The 6108-nt window shown below is 51.8% G+C and overlaps 1 non-coding gene and 1 pseudogene across 1 annotated transcript; both read right to left on the reverse strand.

Moving 5' to 3' along the window:
* Positions 1-1320: 1320 nt before the first annotated feature.
* On the reverse strand, positions 1321-1429 carry LOC123445832 (annotated as a pseudogene).
* Positions 1430-3345: 1916 nt separating this feature from the next.
* Positions 3346-3484, reverse strand: LOC123445825. Its single transcript, XR_006631193.1, has one exon. It is a non-coding gene; the product is annotated as a small nucleolar RNA Z247 (small nucleolar RNA).
* Between the last annotated feature and the right edge of the window lie 2624 nt (positions 3485-6108).

Raw genomic sequence — 6108 nt, forward strand, 5'->3', positions numbered from 1 at the left:
CCCAATATTTGAGAGGCATGGAGGGCTAAAAGGGAAAGGCCAAGTTCTACAATGTGACGTTGTTTGTGCTCAGCAGAACCATTCTGTTGATGCGCATGGGGACAGGAGACATGATGTTCAATGCCTATGCTGCGGAAAAAGAATTCAGTTTCTCATATTCCCCTCCCGAGTCACTTTGGACTAAGATTTTTTTATTAAAATGTCTCTCAACTAGCTTTTGAAATTCTTGAAACACAGAAAACACTTTCGGATTAAACTTAAGCAAATAAATCCAGGTGAATTTGCTGTAATCATCAATGAAGCTAACATAGTATTTCTTTCTTCCAAAGGAATCTCGGGCATGACCCCATACATCACTAAAAATAAGATCTAAAGGAGCATGAGACACACTACTTGACTTGGAATAAGGTAGTTGGTGACTCTTGGCACATTGAAAAGATTCACAAATAGACTCACTGAGAGAACTATGTGACATTGGAAGATTGCCTTTATTGACTACTTGTTTGACAATAACCAATGAAGGATGTCCTAAGAGTTGATGACATCGTGCCAAAGATGGCTTGATTGCAGAATAGACCTGGCGATTCTTGCGTCTAAGTGCTCCGGATGTGATTGGGTAGAGTCCCCCAATGCATCTACCCTGATGGAGAAGTTCCCTCGTGACCCAGTCCTTTATGAAAAAGTAACGAGGGTGAGTTTCAAAGAAAACATTGTTATCAGTGGCTAAACGAGACATAGAGGCAAGATTTTTGTTAGCTTGAGGAACATGAAGGACATCTTTGAGCATAAGATCACGTTTGAGAGTAGGGGAGCTAATGGAAGCTTGACCAATGTGAGAAATAGCCACACCTCCACCACTTGCAGTATGAATTTGATCATTGCCGAGGTACTTCTCTCGGAGAGCAAGTTGCTCAAGTTCACTGGTTACATGATCTGTGGCGCCGGAATCAACGTACCAAACACCATCACCTCCTTGATCATGCATGGCAGTAGCAACATGGCATGCATCAGGGACGTAGTCCTCATCGTAGCGGTGCCAGTGGTCCATCGATTCATGGCCGGGTTTCTTGCATAGTTGGCAGTGAGGCCGTCCACGAGAAGAGGTGTGGCGGCTATTATTGTTGTTGAAGCCGCCGCCGCCGCTGGTGTTGCCGGAGGACCCACCGTAGCCTTCGCCAGCAGAGCGACTTCCCGGAGAGGCACCACGGCCACGACTTCCACCGCGTTGTTGCCCACGCCCACGACCACGGTCGCGGTAGTCGGAGTTGGCGGACGATTAATGGAGATTAGTGCCTGGGAGGAGGGTGAGGTTGGCATAAAAACTCACAAGCTGACTATAGAGCTCCTGAACCGTTACAGGATCCACCCGAGCCACGAGCGCCGACACGACTGGATTATATTCCAGATCGAGGCCGACGATGATCTTGGACGTGATCTCCGCATGAGAGTGGGCGACGCCGGTACAACCAACTTCATTCGTAAGAGTTTTAATTTTTCCAAGGTACTCAGCCATAGTCATAGTACCTTTTTGTAGATTTGCGAGCTCAATACGAGGATTGATTGCCTGAGCTTGACTTTGAGCAGCAAACATGGCGTGGATGGCGCGCCACACCTCGGCCGACGTTTGGAGCATGACTACCCGGACAAGGATATCGCGGGAAAGAGACCCCATCAGATACCCTTGGAGTTGTTGCTGCTGTGCATACCAGAGGGGTCAGGCGGAATTGGTGACTTCTCTTCTTTCCCGTCCTTGGTGATGGTGAGAGTCGCCGGTGGTGCCGGGATCTTCACATCGAGGTGGTGCTCCATCTATGCACCCTTGATCTGGGGTAGCACGATGGCCTTCCATAGCAGGAAGTTGCCCCTCGTGAGCTTCTCTTGAGGCGGCGGTCCGAGAGGGGTGGTTATGGCTGTGGAGGAGGAGGCAAAGATGGATGATGAGGTGGTGGAGAGTGCGCCCATGGTGCTGGGAGTCGGGGCGGCGCCCGACATCTTCTCGACCGCGAAGGGTAGCTAGGTGCGATCTCTTTCAATCTATTAAGGAAGAGGCTTTGAGACCATGTGAAAGGTTGTGGAAGCGTTAAACCGTTTGCTCGGTCTGAAAGTAACGAGGGTGAGTTTCAAAGAAAACATTGTTATCAGTGGCTAAACGAGACATAGAGGCAAGATTTTTGTCAGCTTGAGGAACATGAAGGACATCTTTGAGCATAAGATCACATTTATGTGTAGGGGAACTAATGGAAGCTTGACCAATGTGAGAAATTAATAGCCACATCTCCACCACTTGTAGTATGAATTTGATCATTGCCGAGGTACTTCTCTCAAAGAGCAAGTTGCACAAGTTCACTGGTTACGTGATCTGTGGCGCCGGAATCAACGTACCAAACACCATCGCATCCTTGATCACGCATGGCAGTAGCAACACGACGTGCATGAGGGATGTAGTCCTCATCGTAGCGGTGCCAGCGGTCCATCGCTTCATGGCCGGGTTTCTTGCATAGTTGGCAGCGAGGCTGTCCACGAGAATTGGTGTGGCGGCTATTTAGGGGTGGGCACTATAAAACCGAAAACCAAAAAACCAAACCGAGTCGAACCGTATTAACCGATTTGTCGATTTATTTGGTGGTTTCATTTTTGGTTTAGTGAGAAATTTTAAGGTTGTTTGGTGTTTTGTTTTTGTTCGGTTTTTGGTGCAGAGAGACCGAATAAACCGAACAAACCGATATGTGGGATACCCCATGTAATACGTTGTTTCTGAAAGTGCAACTGTATGGAGGCATCACACATTTCTTCGCACATAATACATTTCACATTCCATGTGCTTTTTCTACTTAATTATGGTTACTAGTTTGCTTGACCGAATAAACCATAGAATGATATTAAGGTTGCTAGAACTTGTGATTATCTTTTTGCATATTATACAATCCAAATCAGTGCTCTCGAGTCATTACACTTATACTGACAAGTGCATGGATTTTGGTTTTTCGATTAACCGAATAAACCGAACCGATATATTATGGTTAATATGGTTCGGTTTCTAAATTTTGAATGATTATTTTGGTTTCTATTTTTTTTAAACCGAAATTATATAGAACCTAATAAACCGAACCATATTAACCATATAAACCGAAAGCCGAGCCCTACGGCTATTGTTGTTCTTGAAGCCGCCGCCGCTGGTGTTGCTGGAGGACCCACCGTAGCCGCCGCCGACAGAGCGACTTCCCGGAGAGGCATCACGGCCACGACTGCCACCGCGTTGTTGCCCACGCCCACGACCATGATCGCGGTAGTCAGTGTTGGCGGACGATTAATGGAGATTAGTGCCAAGGAGGAGGGTGAGGTGGGCATCAAAACTCAGAAGCACACTATAGAGCTCCTGAATCGTAACAGGCTCCACCTGAGCCGCGAGCACCGACACGACTGGATTATATTCCAGATCGAGGCCGGTGAGGATCTTGGACGTGATCTCCGCATGAGAGATGGCGACACCGGTACAACCAACTTCATTTGTAAGAGTTTTAATTTTTCCAAGGTACTCAGCCATAGTCATAGTACCTTTTTGTAGATTTGTGAGCTCAATACGAGGATTGATCGCCTGAGCTTGACTTTTAGCAACAAACATGGCGTGGATGGCGCGCCACACCTCGGTCGACGTTTGGAGCATGACGACCCGGGCAAGGATATCGCGGGAAAGAGACCCCAACAGATACCCTTGGAGTTGTTGTTGTTGTGCATACCACAGGGATTAGGCGGAATTGGCGACTTCTCTTCTTTCCTCTCCTTGGTGATGGTGAGAGTCGCCAGTGGTGCCGGGCTCTTCACATCGAGGTGGTGCTCCATCTATGCACCCTTGATCTGGGGTAGCACGATGGCCTTCCATAGCAGGAAGTTGCCCCTCGCGAGCTTCTCTTGAGGCAGCGGTCCGAGAAGGGTGGTGATGGCTGTGGAGGAGGAGGCAAAGGTGGATGATGAGATGGTGGAGAGCGCGCCCATGATGCTGGGAGTCGTGGCGGCGCCCGACATCTTCTCGACCGCCTAGGGTAGCTAGATGCGATCTCTTTCAATCTATTAAGGAAGAGGCTCTGACGGGTTATAGTCCTAGGGTAGGGTCATAGGCCTGCCCTGTAGGTCCTACCCAAGGACTACCCCTCATAAGGGACAAGGCCCTTAGTTAGTTCCGACTGAACTAAGGAGTTCCCATCGTCCAGTCGGTAACAGGTCCTCGACCATCCAGTCGGAGACTAGCATTCGGAGTATATCAAACTAACCGACTGGATTCCACTCTGTGCATCGTAACCCCCCTGGAGGGAAACGGTCATAAGTTTCCATGTGCCTTTATTAGCATTTAAGACGTACGTTACCTGTAACGTAGGCATTTAATCGCCACTACTCCACCCCTGTACACCGGACCGTTGTGGAGGGCAGCGCACTCTATATAAGCCACCCTCCCCCACTGGTGCAGGGGTTAGCAATTCACTGTATTCTATATTCCACTCGACAACAAGCTCCCTGAGCACTGAGACGTAGGGCTGTTACCTCCACCGCAGAGGGGCCTGAACTCATACAACCTCGCCGTAGCTAAGGCTCTGCCCATCCCTTTCATACCCTACACATCTACTGTCAGGCTTATACCCACGATAGTTCGCGCCCACCGTGGGGCAGGCGTCTAAGCGACTTCCGGCGAGTTTGCGACTACATCACTTCGTCATGTCGTCCGGTGGAGATTCGAGCATGGGACACGAGATCTTCTTCGGCGCTCTCTCCTTCATCGTCGATGATTCGGCATGGCTTCGGGACGCCCCTCTCGACGTCGAGGCGCTTCCCCGCCGCGGGGCTACGCACTTCCGTGCCGGCGCCCGCGGCATCCTTCTTCTCCAGCAGTCGGCTCCGGTGTCGACCTACACCGCCGTCACGCGCCGCAACAAGCGGTCCCGCCGTCCGCGGCTCCAGCGTTGGGTGCAACACGCCCAGGCGCGCCAGAACGCGTCTGCACAAGTGGCGGTTCTAGACTCGGTTGTGGTTGCCCCGCCGTCCCAGCGCTCGGACTCGGTTCCGACTGAGTTTCCTTCCGAGTACGCGGGTCGCGGGCCTGCAGCAGAAGTACACATGGCCAACTCCCATGAAGATCCCCGTCAAGCTGGCCGGAACGAGCACGAGATCGGCGAAACGTCCGGCGCGCGTCGTCCGCCTCGCCGTTCTGCCAGTCGGCACACTCGGCGGAGCAACGTGGAGTTGTTCCGCACACCCCTCCTCAACTTGGCTGCGGCTGCCAAGATAGCTGATTCCCTTCAGCCGACTGATTCAGAAGCTGGCAGGGGGATCGAGCAAATCCGCGCCCTGTTGCACACGGCGCAACAACAAAATTCGGCTGTCTCCCAGTCGCACAACAGGATCCACAATAGTTCTGTTCATGCGAATACGCATCGGTCAGTTCACAGCCCTGGTTCTCGTCAGCGACACAGGGGAGGCAGCCGTTCCATAAATCCCGAAGATCGTCACCGTTCACGCACCCCTCCGCGGGGTGGACCCTACGGGCCCCGAGATCATGATGATCGGCGTTCAGTCGGTGACAGTTACGACCCAAGGCCCGACGCGAGAGGGCATATCGCCCAGCGGAGGGTCGACAGGGGCCGAGCCCACCGCGATGGTTACGATATTGACCATCCGAGTGGAAGCAGGACCATCGTTTCTGGTCCCGAGTGTTTCAGTCGAGCCATCCGTTCGGCTGACATCCCTCCCAACTTCCGATTGGCGACGGGAATTAGCAAGTTTACAGGAGAGTCCAAGCCAAAAATGTGGCTGGATGATTACCGAGTGGCAGTCCAGATTGGAGGAGGAGACGACCATGTCGCCATGAAGCACCTCCCTCTGATGCTCGACGGCTCGGCGAGAGCATGGCTGAACCAGTTGGCCCCCTCAAGCATCTACAGCTGGGCAGATCTGGCCCGAGTGTTCATCAGGACCTTCGAAGGGACGTGCAAGCGCCCTGCTGGCCTCGTGGAGCTCCAACACTACGTCCAGAAGCAGAATGAGCCCCTGCGTGATTTCATTCAGCGTTGGGCAACTCTCTACCACACGGTGGAGAACGTCACAGAGCATCAAGCAGTC

This window comes from Hordeum vulgare, chromosome 3H (assembly GCF_904849725.1).
Source record: "Hordeum vulgare subsp. vulgare chromosome 3H, MorexV3_pseudomolecules_assembly, whole genome shotgun sequence".
Classification (NCBI taxonomy): Eukaryota; Viridiplantae; Streptophyta; class Magnoliopsida; order Poales; family Poaceae; genus Hordeum; species Hordeum vulgare.